This window comes from Castor canadensis, chromosome 11 (genome assembly GCF_047511655.1).
Source record: "Castor canadensis chromosome 11, mCasCan1.hap1v2, whole genome shotgun sequence".
NCBI lineage: Eukaryota > Metazoa > Chordata > Mammalia > Rodentia > Castoridae > Castor > Castor canadensis.
Window position 1 is genome coordinate 55,970,069 of NC_133396.1, and position 15,424 is coordinate 55,985,492.

At 42.1% G+C, this 15,424-nt stretch overlaps 1 long non-coding RNA gene across 1 annotated transcript in view; it reads left to right on the top strand.

Moving 5' to 3' along the window:
* Positions 1-3,105: 3,105 nt before the first annotated feature.
* The window catches only part of LOC141414066 (uncharacterized), a 45,805-nt gene continuing 33,486 nt past the window's right edge, over positions 3,106-15,424 (top strand). Inside the window, exon 1 of the long non-coding RNA XR_012439163.1 lies at positions 3,106-3,266. This is a non-coding gene — a long non-coding RNA (uncharacterized lncRNA). The remainder of the gene's footprint in view (positions 3,267-15,424) is intronic.

Genomic DNA, 15,424 nt, shown 5'->3' on the forward strand with positions numbered 1-15,424 from the left:
TACATCCTGAGTTTTGTATTTGGGAGTGGGGTTGTTAGAGATACAAAGGGAGAAGCAGAAAGATCCAGGGCCCCAGTGAACCAACAGGACATGGATGAGTAACTGGGTTGTGGATGGCTTGTGTTTTGGATAGTGTGGCCATTCTGAGCATCCCTTTATTTTAATTAAAATTTTAAGTGGAGTACAGCGTACATGTAGAAATGCACACAATCACAATGTACTCACTGAGTTTTCATTCACATGTGTAAATCAGACAAAAGCCAGAAATTGTACAGAAACCCCTTTTGTGCACCCACCAGCCTCCAGGCCATGTGAGCCCACCACCACAACCACCCCTGCCACTGATACTGCCACCACCACTATCACCACCACCATCACCACCATCACCACCACCACCACCACCAAGGCAAACATTGTCCTCACTTAGGACATTTACAGTTCTCTATTAGCTGCTGCTTCTCTGTCTGACACTGCTGGCCAGTTATGAACTCTGTGTCATATGGCAGGTGTCCAAACACTGGTTGGTTGGGGGGTGCTGCTCGAATTCTTTGGAGCACTCTGTGGGGTCTCCCCATTCTTGGCTGTGGATAGATGTCCATTCTTTGTCAGCTCCATTCTGAAAGTCTGCTTGCCTGGCAGGCAGCCCTCTTGGTGGGGTACGGGAAAGATGGCTCAAGACCAGCCACATTCCACAGTGTCCACTTGACCCATGGGAAGCTCATGAATCCTGGCCTTGCCAAACAGTGGACTGAGGACACTCCATGACTCCCTGGACCTCCCTCCAGTTCCTGTTTCTCCTGTTGGCAAGCCTGTTGAGGACAGAGCTCTCCAACTGAAGAATGCAGTGCCGGTCCCCTTCCTGAATTCCCCTGTCATTAGTGGAAAAGATGATCTTGGATATACTCATCTCCTTGCTTGGCTTTGAGAGGAGGGACAGCCACTGCTCACCACAAGGCTGCTGACTGCTTATGCCTACAATAATCCTTCTATTCCTCTCATTCTCTTTTTATTTTATTTTAATTTTTTTGGGCAATTCTGGGGTTTAAACTCAAGGCCTTCAGTTTGCTAGACAGGCACTCTACCACTTGAGCCATGCCCCTCCCCTAGTTTGTATTTCAGGTAAGGTTTTGTGCTTTTGTCCATACCAGCAATGGGATTATGATCCTCCAACCCACACCAGGACTACAGGCATATGTACCTACCACCACACCAAGCTTATTTTCTTTTTTAAAGAGGGGCAAGAAAGGGAGCATCTGGGGAGCAAGGACAATGTTTTAGCAGTATCTGAGGTTTGCTTTAATCAGGTCTGGTAAGACAGACAGACGTGGAAATGTCTGTCATGAGGGAAGGAATAAGTTAATTTATTCATAGCTCCCTAGAATCAGGAGGCACACCATACTATGGGATACACAGGAAACACCAAGGTTGGCCAGGAGGCAGAGAAAGAAAATGTAGGCAAGAGAAACAGACAAGATGAAGTGTATCTTTTCCTGGTTGTCTGGTACCCAGCTCTGGTATAATTAGAGAAGGGGATAGCAGCAAGGAGTGTGAAAGCCAGTTAGGGGAGGTGGCAGGGGAGTGGGCTCTGGCTTGGTGGTGTACATTTGGAAGATGAGTTCAAGGCCAGTCATTTACTGTATTTATGAATTAGCTGACCTTGCCATGGGTAGGGTCTCCAGGGTCAGTAGAGCCCCATGATATCAAAGCATCCAAATACAGAAAGTGCAACATATGGTTAATACGATTGTCTCATAGTGAGCTCCAAGGTAGCTTTCCGGTTGTGGTTGTTTCTGTAAGACACTTTTTAACTCTTTGTCCCCAGTGCCGGAGACAATTCTGCTACATAGGGATCAACATTCTGCAACATAGTGACCAGTGAAAAACATATTTGATATCATAGTATCTACTTGCTTATTAGAAATTAAAGTAGCAGATGGTGAAGTGTGAAATGAACTTTTGATTGGGCCTCTGGGAGCAAATTCTTAGGTGAAAGCAATAGAACTCACTGGCTGATTTGAACAAAAGCAGACTCGGTTGAGTGGATGTGGAGATGTTCACGTGGAAAGAGAAGTTACTGCCAGGCGTCTGAAGGGACAGGGTACTGCTGGTGGCATTGTTTTCCCCCAGCATTCTCTGTGCCCAGGAGTGTCCAAGTGTCCAAGAATCCAAAGAGGGGACACTTGGCTGGAAGTTTGAAGTGGGGGATTTTACTGATATTCTCATAAGAATTTTTCCTAAAGCAAAGTCATGAATTCCCAGAGGAAAATAGGAACTGCTACCAAAAGGAGAGGATAGGCAAAAATAAAAGGTGTTCACTACAGGTAGACAAGTATAGAGAAAATACAGATTCTTTCACTTCATGAAAGCCTTGTATGAATTCTCTCTCTGCTACTTACTCTTTTGGTTACAATTTCTATGCACTCCTGTCATCTCACCTGTAATACAGACGGAAGCAATACCTACCTTACCACGCTGTTGAAACCTGTAACAAGAAATGCCGTGAACATGACAAACACTATATTGTTCATATAGCAATAGTGTGGACGACATCTTTCCTTCTGTTCAAGTCTACTGTGTTGGAGATGCTATATGCTTTTGTCACTGGTTGTTGATGGCCTCCCTATAGCCACATGCACTGATTTCAGAGCAAAGCTCAAAGACTTTTAACATCCCATGGAAATGCCAGCATGTTCTAGTTTAAGAATATTTTTGGCTCTGAATCCGTAAGTGGAGTGAATTTGACATACAGCTATCAGTGTGCCTCACTAACACTAAATTACTACAAAAACCCCTTTAGTTACCTAGCTCCTCTGTTTATCTTGAAAAGGACAGTCACTGAATCCAGAGGACTTCATGCTTCTCAGCATGCAAAATGCCAAACTGATCTTATCTGACCTGTTGTTGCCCTGTGCATAGCCCTGAGCGGCTCCAGGATCTGTGTTGACAATATTGTAATGTGTTCAGCTGATGTGCCAAAACCCATCGAAAAGCCCAGGCCTGGACTGTGCAAACAGCACCTTTTCAAGTCCTTGAAATCCAGGCACATCCTGGGAGGAAAGAGGCCTCCGAGGTGCCTCTGTTCTCTTGCAAGGGAGATGGGTGGGAAGTGGAGCCAGACAAAGTGTTGGGCATTGCGAAGAATGGGAAATTATGTATAAAAAAGCTGCAGCTTAACTTGCAGCCTTGTCCTCTGCTGGGATGCAGGCCTTTCAGTGGGGACCTTTGCCCGAGAGTCTAAGGACCTTCCAGTGAGAACATGATTCTGAGTGAGTACAAGGGTCAGGCACATTCTTTGCAGCCTTTAATAGACTTCTAGTTGTTGAAGGAATGGGTAATGCTGAGGACAGAGCTGGTTTATTTATACTTATTTCACAGGCTAATATCCCCATGGTTGCATGGGGGAGGATGAAGTGTGGATCTGTTACATGTGTTGTGATGTGAAATAAACCTCAGTTACCCAGAGTCTTAAAGATGTCAAGATACAAATCAACATTGTTTTGTTGCTAGAAAAAACAACAACAACAACAGCAGAACAGTGGAGCAGGGAGAGAGGCTGTTTTCATTATAGTCATTCCTCCTTATTCACCAGGAAATGCTCAAGACCCCCATGGATACCTGAAACCGAATAGTATCAAAGCTTATATGCACTGTTTTTCCTGTACATATATACCTGTGATAAAAGTGAATTTATAATTTAGGTACAATAAGAGGTTAAAAAAATAAAATAGAACCCTTATGACAATATACTATGATAGACTTAATTAAAACCTAAGAATTGCTTACTTTCTAGAATTTTCTATTTAATATTTTCAGATTGCAGTTGACCTTGGGTAATTAGAACTGCAGAAAGTGGAACTGTGGACAAGGAGGCAACTGTTTTTACTGCTGTGTGACAGTGTATCACAAAACTTAGTGGCATAATGCAACCACTTTTTTATTAGCTCTCATGGTATTGGGAATCAAGAAGTTGGGTGGGGCTTGGCTGGGATATTCTTCTGCTTCACATAGCATCCTCTGGGTCAGCTGTGGTATCTAGTGGATGCTTGTCTGGTCCGCTATGTCTTCATTCACACCCTGGCATGGTATAGCAAAGCCTGCTCACCTGGTGTAGGCAGTGCCCTAACAGGGCAGCTTGCTTATGAGACGTGAGTAGAAGTGAGTTCATCCTGTAGTCCTCTCTCTCATTGAGCAGCAGGCCAAAAATGGCTAATACAGGTGTTAGCTGGCTGGACTTGAGGGTATCATGTGAAAGATGACTTTGGGGGACTCCTAGGGGTACTCAGGGGATAGCAAGGTGGATGGACAAAAACTCTGTACACCTCCTGCATGGATAGTGGTGTATAAAATCAGATAAGGGCAGCAGAGCCTGGGGCATTACTGTTATTCCATCCATAGGTCTTCCCTACCTTACATGCATACCCAGGGCAGATGAGGTTTATGGAAAAATAGGTAATGGGTGTCAAGACTTCTTCCTCCCACCCACCCCTTCAAAGCCCATCCCTCAGAAGGCATTAGCACACCAGACCTCCATTTTGCCTCAATGTGACATTGCCTGGGATGTGATGAACCCTTGGTGAACTCCAGGATTCTCTGTGGGGGCTCACCAGCACCCATCCTCACCTCCCTTCCTCTTTCTCACATCTCCACTGACCTGGAATGGGTCAGTCTCTCATTTTCACAGAGAAGGAGACAGGCTGAGAGGTACTCAGTCATCCCACAAACTCACACAGCTCTAGTAGATCTGAGTGTTGGGGGGGCTCTGATGGCCAACAGTTGTCTTTAGCAGAGGTCCTGCCTCCCTCAAAGTCCTCCCAGGCACCAGTGTTTTGGTCCCACTAGGAAGATGAGGCCATATTCCCTCTTTTACCAAAGAGCCTTTAGCTGCATTTATAAAACCTGCTTACGGTGTCCTTTCTCTTTCTTCTATTTTATTTATTTATTTATTTATTTATTTATTTATTTATTTATGTGTTTATTTGGTGATATTGGAGTTTGAACTCAGGACTTTGTGCTTGTTAGCCAGGTGTTCTACTGCTTGAGCTGTACCTACAGATCTTTTTGCCCTGGTTCTTTTGGAGATAGGGTCTCTCTTTTTGCCCAGGCTGGCTTGGACCATGATCCTCCATTGCTACTTTTCAATTATGTCCATGAATCCTATTTCAAAGTCCATTGAAATAGTTTTAAATGTGCTATTATGTGTTTGAGGCTTGGTATCTTGAGAAATTGATTTTGAGGAATGCCATCTGCTGTGATTTGTGTATTGAATCTCCCCCAAAGTCACACTTCCCAGGTGGAGGTAGTAGGGGGTGATGGGACCTTTAAGCCTAGTAGGATGTCTTAGGTCAACAGGGGAAACCTTTTCTCTTTATGAGTTAATTATTGCAGGTATTTTGTTATAGTGATAGAAGGCTGACTTCCTGAGGTGGGTTTGAGCTCATACTAGTGCCTGGCAGCCTGGGATGAACAGCTATTGGATGTTAACCAGGAAGCTGTCATTAAACCCTCCTCCTTTCTCCTGCTTCCTTCCTCTCTCCTTTGCCTTTTCTTCTTGCCTGTCCACACACCTCACAACATAAGAAAATTAAGTCTGGAATTGGAGTGGGCTCCTCTTACCTGTTCTCTCCTTATCATTAGTCAGCCTTCAGCTGATTGTTCCTGCTGATTCACAGCCATGTATCCAGAAGTCCCTTGCTGTAAAGCTTTCCATCTCATGCTGTGACCATCCATATCTCCTATTATCCATTTAAGGCTCTTCTCATTCCTGCTCCAGATCAGCCACCCAAATCCTTGTCCTCATATCAGGACACATCGGGCTAGTCACCTTCTCCTAAACCAGTTTCGACCTCTGTATCTTGCTAGTAGAATTCCTCTATCTCAAATGCTCTTTCCCGACAATTTTAGTTTTCACAAGTTTACCAACTTCTCAGAGTCATGCACAAATTTTTGTGTTCTAGGGGAATCCATCCTTGAATTTCACAGCCTGCATAAACCTCACCTTTCTGAGTAGTATTTTCTAAGAACTTTCTTATAGACCTTGTTTTCTAACACAAAGGCTGGGGCATTGGGGGCTTTTGGAAATGTTTGTTAAGATGGAATCCAGTTATTTCTGTGCATGGCTAATTAATTACTGAAGTTCAGAGACTATGGTTGTGCTTGCCTTTGGATACTTTTCTTAAAATGAATATTCAATAATTGTGTAGAATTAAATGATAGTGGATTTTACACATATTTCTTTCCTTCTGGAATTACTTGAAATTTTCTTTGAAATGTTCATAACCTTCAACTATTTAAAAAATAGTCATATTTTTTGCTATTCAAAAGTGAGCAACACCTGGTTCAGACATGTGTTGAATTAAGTGGCCTATTCATTTCAGGCAAAGACTAGGTTTATTTTAATGGGACCATGGTATTTACCACCACTTGGTGGCAGTGTACCCCAATTATGAGACCTTCCCTAAGGGACTACTGGACTCTGATAAATATTAAAATTATAAACCCACACAAGTTACAAAGTGACAGTCAGTATCATCCTACATCTAGATTCTAATATAGTTCTGTATTCCTAAACATGTACTAAAATCAGTTTGTTGGGGATGTCACTACTCTCCAGTTGACCGTGTCTTAATTATCTTTTTCTTGTGAATGAAGAATAGAGATAAGCGTTCTTATGAGCAAAACCCAGAGAATTAGCTATAATGGACATGTTAAGAATGTTTTAAATGTTTAAGATAAGGCATTCACATATGACTAGAGAGTTTTAACCTCTCAATATGATTTATAAAATCTGTGCAGAAGGAAGGGTTCTGTGTAAAAATTTCTACTCCTCCCTGAAAGTAACACAAATACAATTCAGAAGGGGACAAGGTGAATTTCTGGAAAAATCTAGGCCTACAAATGTAGGAAGCATCAGTTGTGGAAATGTCATGCAGTGAGGCAGCTTGGTGTGTGGGAGAAGAGAAAGGAGATTTTGGAGGCTGGATCTGGACACAAGTCACATGTTCTGCACACATGCATCTGCACTTGTGTGCCGTCTTAGCCATGTAACTAAGGGAGCAAGAAGAAAGGTGCAGTTATGTTTGCATTTGAGGGGAGTGTTGGAGAGAAGCAGGGGCCCAGAGAATCAAGAGGATTCTTGCTGGGGACTTGTCCTTGGGCAGAGTGCACATGCTGGGTGTCCCCTTTCATGCAAGACCCTTGCTCCTGCAGAGGTAGGCAGAGCTGCTTAATGACAGCTTTATTTGCAAACCTTGTGTGTGTCTGAATCAAAGTGAGTAGGAAGTCTCCAAGTGGTGGGGCACTGGATGTGGTAGTCATTTAACTGCTGCAGGGTTCCCAAGAGACACCTTTCTTTGCTCCATGACTCAAGGCAGAATAAGAAGAGAACACACTGTGTATGTGATAATTGGAGGAATTTGATTGCATCAAACACTCTAGTGACCTTATTGATAATTAAGACTTATTTATGGCTGGGCATAGTGGCTCACAGGTGGTGGAGATCGGAAGGTCCTGGGGGACAAAAGTTAGCAAGACCCAATCTCAACCAATAAGCTAGGCCTGTGATCCCAGCTATTCAGGAAGCATAGATAGGAAGATTGTGATCTGAGACTGGCCATAGACAAAATCAATCAACCCTACCTGAAAAATAACTACAGCTAAAAAGGGGATGGGGTATGAGTCAAGTGGTAGAGCACCTGTCTAGCGAGCGTGAGGCCCTGAGTTCAAACCCCAGTAACCACACAAACCCAAAAAGATTAATTTGTAGTTTTACATGTTGTGACTTTAAGTATATGCTATAGTATGTAGTATACCTTATTTTGCTCTTTCATCATGATTTTTTTGTAACTTGTGCTTTACTTATACTTAAGAGGCAGCTTCATGCAAGGGAAGATATTGTGTTATAAGGATAACATTTACTAAGACCAGGCTTCAGGCTCAGCATTATTTAGGGTTAGGATTTTTCTGGTTGCTGGCTCTTACACTGAAAAATGCTCTGTTAAACAATACAAACTTCTACTCTTCTAGGACCACTGGTGTTACCACCAGGCTCTTGTGGGTTCTATAATGCAGTTATTTCACTCAATGCTCCAAACTCCTGTATGTGACAAGTTCTCTTGGAAAGAGGCCCAGAGGTTACTTAACTCAGTTAAGTTTAGGCAGCTAGTCCCTTGTGAAGCTGGGACCTAAATTATAGCCTCTCATCCAACCTGGTTTCCCTAAGACCTGTGGGGAAAACTGTGGAGGACAAATGGGCCACAGAAGGACATGACAAAAGTAGGGTGGCAGGCCCAGTACTTACTTACACAAGGCCAGTAGATGGCATTCCCACAGACCGTGAGAAAAGTGTCCTAGTAATTAGGTATTACTATGGACCTGTTTGTTGGACTACCTTCTAACTCAGAGATAAGTCATTAAGCTCCCATTTTTGGATACTATAAATTATATCATCAGAAATGCAATAAATAATGATGCCCGGTCTTTGGAATACTGAAGCATTTCACTGCTCCACATGACTGTATCTCCCTGCCTGGGTCCTAGGAACAGGACCATTTGAGATTCTCTTGGTCACTGTAGACAGTAGTATTCCCATATGTGCAGACACCAATATGAATGAAGCTAATGCCTGACATGTGATAATTGTTCATTATATGCCAGGATCTTTCCAGATCTTGCTTCAAATAATCATTCCAATGAGTTTTTATTTCAATCTATTTTATGGTGGGGAAATGGAGTCCCAGAGGGACTCACAGGCTATTAAATGACATAACCAGTTCTTGAACCCGTGCCTATCTGGTTTCACAGTGCATCTCTAACCACCACTCTCTGTTCTCCTGGTTAATAATGTGATTTTATGTCAGTACTTGAACATAATGGAGACAGAAAAGACTTACTAGCTCAAATGAAACTGTCCATATGGCTTAGGAAGTGCAGCCTATGAAATTCTGACCCATGCTAGACTGTGTAGAAATCCATTCGTTACTAGCTGTGTGATCTTGGGAACATGAGCTAATTTCCTCCGTGTAAAATAGGGAGAATAATGGCAGCTACCTCTTAATATTACTGTGAGGGATAAATGAAATCATGCATGTAAAACCCTTAGCAGAATGGCCTTGAAGATTTGGAGAGGCCCCTAGTTTAGGGAGGAAAGCATAGGATCCCATTGAGAAGTCTTCCACATTTTCACACTGGTGCTTTTCCTATCCTTTTCTCCTACTGGCCCTCCATAAAGGCCATCCACCCTAACTGCACAGACTCCCGTGGGTCCCAAGCAAGCTTCACCCCTTTCTGCTCACTTCCTTCCTCCTGGGAACGTGCTTCTACCTGACTTTGGAAGTCCAGTAAAGCAACCAAGGTGTGAGTTTATCTGTCCTGCTATTCTGTTCATCCTGAACTGAATTTTTTCTTTCTGAACCCAACTTAAATTTTAAAAAATTTGTGGTAAAATACACAGAATATAGAATTGACCATCGTAAGTATTTTTAAATGCACAGTTCAATGGTATTTAAGTATATTATAATCACCACCATCCATCTTCAGACATTTTTGTCTTCCCAAACCGAAACACCATACCCACTAAACACTAACACCCTATTCCTCCCACCCCTAATCGCTAGCAATCACCAGTCCATCTTTTGTTTCTATGAATTTGACTACTAGGGAGACCTTGTAGAAGTAGAATCATATGGTATTTGTTGTTTTGTGACTGGTCTATTTCATCTAGCTTAATGTCCTCAAGACTTATCCATATTATTACATGTGTCAACACTGCCTTGCCTTTTAAGACTGAATAATGTATGGATATACCACAAGTTGTTTATCCATTCATCTGTTGATGGACACTTAGGTTGCTTCTACTTCTTGGTTCCTATGATGAATCATACTACTGAATTCCACTTTCTACTGTCCTGTTTGGGAGATATGTTTTCTCTTAACGGAGAGATTTTTTTAAGCAGGAAAAGATGATTGTGACTTCAGGCATGAACAGGAGGAGAAATCCATTCTCCAGGACCAGGGGCTGGTCATTTCCTGCTTGGGGTTCTCTCATGCCCTAACATGACAAATGCAAAAGCCTCAGGTGGTCCTTAGTCCTTGACCACAGTAGCTCTTGCTTCAGGGGAGCCACATGCAGCCCTGTGAGACCTTTGCAACAAAATGGTGGTGTAAGAAGTCAATCCACAGAGTCGTCTGGAGCTGTTGCTGGTGGAATTTAACCTTGTAAGAAAATTGGCCACAAAAGCAATAGATTCTGAGGGAAGCCAAGGTGTCGGGGCAGTAGTAAAAATATCCCCCTCAGCAAACCCCAAATCCTGCATCCAATCTGGTTTTTCTGAGATGGTCATGCTGCTCTTATTCTTCACTTATTAAGTCTTTGTTGGGAGTGTATTGCATGCTGTGGTAAGGCATTGTGAAAGATATTTTAAGGTGCAATGTCTCTGTCTCTTGTGGCTGTTATTAATTAGAAAGAATAAGATAATAATAATTAGTGCAATTCAGCATGTAGAGGAAAATAGTGGCCAAAGTAGATATGACTGAGTCCAACATGTTCAAAGTAAGGCACACTAAGGAGAGAGTAGCCTTGAACTCAGATGCAATCCTGGCAGGCAGCATGGAAGAGGAAACATGTTTGGGGTGGATTCTGAGGAATGCTTCTCAGAGAGAATGGGAATATTGTTTTACGAAGGACACTTTAGTGGTTTCTCACTCAGGAAAAAAAAAAGAGTATAACATTAAACTCAACAAACCAATTGCTACTACAGCTGGGGTCTGAGAGTTGGCATTCATCATTTTGACTTTAAAATTTGAGATTTTCAGTTTTGATTTTTCACAAAACTGTCACAGAGTGTAGGAACTAAGTTGCAGTTGAGAAGAAATGGTTAGGAAAAAGGGCTTACAACATTTCTCCTTTTCTTCATCTAATTTATACCAAAATATTTTCTCTCCACTGAATTCTCATCTTCGAGTCTTAATCCATTAATCCTGAGGGAATTTAAGAAATGAAGGGGCTGTGCTCCAGCAAAGATGTGACTGGAGAGTTTGCAGGCAATGGCTAAACTTTTATAAAAGGATTGAGGGATGGAGAAAAGCTCTGAACACAAACAGCTTGGGTAGAAGAGATGGTGGTTCCCATCAGGAAGGGTCAGCTAGAAAGTCAACAGAAATAAAATTTTGGATTAATTTGCTTATATGACACCCAGCAACATAATTTAAATAATAAAAAAAGAAAACCACTTGTGGTGGTGCCTGTGTGTAAGCCCAGCATTTCGTAGTAGAAGGCAGGAAAATCATGAGTTCAAGGCCAACCTGGGCTACACAGTGAGACCCTATCTCAAAAATAAAATAAAGTAAAATAAAAAAAAAAACTCTTGGACCTCATTTCTCTTTCACAAAACACTGTACAGTCCAGGACATGATTTCTTGGGGAGGGATCATCAGACTAATTTTTAAGGCGTTTATAAAAAGTATCAAGGCTTAAGAGGATCATAAAGCGTAAGAAGGAAAAGTTCTCTGTCTCTAAACACATTTCTCTTGTCTTTATCATTGTGCCACAGTGCTCAGTTCAGCTCTTCACACAGCGTGGGAAGTCAATTTCTGTGGAAGAAATCCATTCATTCTCTTATTCGTTCATTCCACAATGCTAATTGAACTTCCTTGGTGGTAGGCAGGCAGTCTTCTAGGCGCTGTGTTATTCATAGCGGTACACATATGTATTATGGCAGGACAGCTAATGATAGCTGAATATATACTGCATATCTATATATAGCACTGTATATACGACTAAGTGTAGAAGCACAGATATTTACTGCTATGTAGAATTTATTGGTCCAAAGTGCTCTCTGTCTCTCTCTTCCCTTCATCCCATCCCTTCTACAAGGAGAGAGAATTCCTTTAATATGGAGAATATAGTCCTTCCTCTGTTCTGTAAGGAAATCATTCTTGGTGAACACTACTAATAGAGAATAAATGAATGAGGGAACGATTACGTGAATAAATAAGTAAAATATGATATCAGATGGCTATATGGTCTAGACAAAAGAAGTAAATTGCATTAGTTTGCTTTGAGACTGCTGTGACAGATAGCCACATTCTGAGTGACTTAAACCATAGACATTTATTGCCTCACAGTTGTGAAGGTTGAAAGTCCAAGGTCAAGATGTCTGCAGGGCTGTGCTCCCTCTGAAGGTGCTAGCAAGGATCCCGTCCTAGCTTCTGACAGTTCCTTGGCTTAGAGCAGCATAATTCTAACATTCACATGAAAATCCTCCATGTCTCTGAGTCCCAATTTTCCACTTATTTTGGAGTAAGGACCTCTCCTTAAATTGATCATCTGCAAAGATCTTATTTCCAAATAAGGTCACACTTACAGGTATTGACAGGACTTCAACATCTCTTTTCGGGGGAGACACAATCCAATTCATAACCTTAACCTTTGGGTTAAGTAGTAGGTAGACTATTGTTTTATAGGAGTGATCAGGTGAGGCGTGATAAAGTGCCTTTGACAATGAATCTGAAAGAGCTGATAAAGCGAGCCATGGTGGGTATCTGGGAGAACAGCCTTCCAGATGGAGAGTGGGAGAATGCTCTGCACATTCCAAGAGCAATAAGGAGACTGATATGCTGGAAGCCAGCTGAGTGAGAGAGACGTGGAGGCAAAAGACAGAGCCCATAAGACTATGAGGCTTTCCGTCTAAGTAGAGAGTTCTTAATGAGTCTGAGTGGTGAGGTATCAAACCCTGTTGTATGTTTTCAAAGGATTCTTCTGAATGGAGTGAGGGTGAAAGAAGAGAAATAGTAATTAATCAGATTTCCATTACGGTAACAAAACACCTGAGATAATCAACTCGTAAACAGAAAGGGCTTATTTTGGCTCATAGTTTTAGATGTTTCAGTCCATGATTGGTTGGCCATTATTGTTTTTGGGCCTGTGGTGAAACAGCACATCATGGTGAGAGTGTGTGGCAGAGCAAAACCACTCACCTTGTGGCTGGGAACTGAAAGAGGAAGAGGAAAGGGCTAAGGCCCACAGTCTTCTTCAAGGTCACCACCCCCAATGACCTAAAAACCTTCTACTAGTTCCCACCTCTTAAAAATCCACTACTTCCCCATTGTGCTACACTGGGGAACATGCCTTTACACATGGACTTTGAGGGACATTTGATTTTTTTTGGTGGTAGTGGGGTTTGAACTCAGGGTCTCATGCTTATTAGGCAGGCAGTCCACCAGCTCTTGGGGATGTTTATGATTCCACTGTAGCAGAGAGCATTGCAGGGAAGAATTGATGATGGTCTTGTTCAGAGCTGAATGGATAGAGGTGGTGACAGGTTTTGCATATGGGACATGTCCTTAAGGAGGAGACAGCAGGGTTATTGTACAGATTGGATGTGGGATGTGAGAACTAGAGGCTCAAGGATGATGCTTAAGCTTTTGTTTTTTGCAACTGAAAGGTTGGATTTGTTTGTTGAAATGGACAGAATATATTTTGTTTAGTAAAAAACAAATATTGGCTTTAGGATATGTGAAGTATGAGATGATTTTTGGCATCCAAGTACAGATAGAAAGTAGGTGGCTGGAGATAGAAATCTAGAGGTCAGAAAGTCACTGGAGATGGATGGTCTACAATGCTATGGCTTGGGATAAATCCCCCATGGAAAGAGTAGATCTGGAAGAGAGAAAAGATTCCAGGATCCATGAATGGTTCCTTCATCATTTAGAGCTTGGGGAGGTGAAAAAAAACAAACAGAGGAGACTAAAACTGTGTGGCCAGTGGGGTTCTCTTGGTGGGGAGAACCAAGAAGAGAGCAGAGTCCATGAAGATGAGTGCAGAGACGGTTTGGAGGTGGCATAGGGGAATCTGTGTTAAGAAAGAAAAGAACTGGGGACTGAGACTGACAATTGGACGTGGCAGTGTAAAAGCTACTGATGACTTTGACATGAATATTTTTAAGGAGCAAATGGGAGGAAAAACAGATTGTACAGTAGGTTCCAGGGGTTGGTCAATGAGTTGTTTATGCTCAGCATCTCTAGCTCTTTCAATAATTTATCTTTAAAGAGAAGCAGAGAAATTACTGGATCTAAGAGTATATGTAGAGTCAAGGGAGGGAATCCTTTTTTAGTGGACAATAGTGCAGCATTTTATATTCTGTTGGAGATGGTGCAGTAAGAGAGGGCAAATTAATAATAGGAGATATGGCAGAACAGTCGAAGTGATAGCTTTCACTAGGTAATAGGTTATAAGATAAAGTGTCAAATGTAAACATTAACTTTTAGGGGCACAGACAATCCGTAAGAACAGGAAACCAGATGAAAGAAGAATATTTAAATGAGTATAGACATGATCGGTTAGTAAGAGGCTATGGAAAGTTTTTTGTTGTTGTTTTGTCAAAAAAATTATAAGCAAGGGCACCAGGGGAGAATGGAAAGGGATATATAAGACTTAAAGACTGAGGTGATCATGAAAAACATCTACTAAGTGCATGGAAAAGTAACTGGATTAGGGAAATACAGTAGAATGGATGAGCAGCTCCAAGCACTAGCTTAAAATTGGTGGTCATTAATTTAAAGTAATTTTGGTAAGTATGGTCGGGTGGCTTTCTGCAGCCATGATGAGCCACACAGGTTTAGGGTCAGAGATGGTGAAGAAAGCAACCAATGGAGAGAGGAGAACGAAGGAATTGAGGAGAATGCAAATCAGTGACTATAAACATGGTCTATGGAACTTAAGCTGTGTGAGAGGGAAGTAAGAATGAAAAGATGATGAAGGAGAGTGAGAGCTGGTTGGATGAATGGACTGAGGCCCTGGTAGGAACAGAGGAGTGCTGAAATAGGGAATAATTCAAAACAATGAGGTAAGAGAGTAGGGGTGAGTCATGAGTGAGTCATTACAAACAGGCAATGAAGATTGTGGGAGTGGAAGGTGTAGTTACTGGTACTAATCAGATGTAGAGCATGGCTACTAAAGGGTGGCTGAGAAAGGCAGAGAACAATATATTTGGAGTTGAGGAGGATAGCTGGGAAGCCAAGGTTTTGGAAGAATCATTGCCTTGATATTATAATAACTGGGGATTTTGACAAGGGTATTATTAGAGTTCAGAATCAAATCTTGAAGGACTGAGGAGAGTCTGCTGATGTGTGTGAATGACTCCTAGAGAGAGAGGGAAGGGTAAAGGCAGGAGCTTTGCAGCTGAGGGTGTTGAGGAAGAGAGGAAAAATAGGTAGAATACTTGTGAGGAGCAGGGAGGACAGAACCCCATGTTCAGCATGGGGTCCCAGGGAATATGAGGGAGAAAGCAGTCAGCCCTTCAGAAGCCTGCAAGGAAAACTGTATCCTCAGCAATGACCCAGGTTTTAATTACTACATGTGATGGAAGTATCCAGAGGAGGTTTCCAAATGTGGAGAAGCTGCCTTATGAAAGATGAGTTCAGGTTGGTG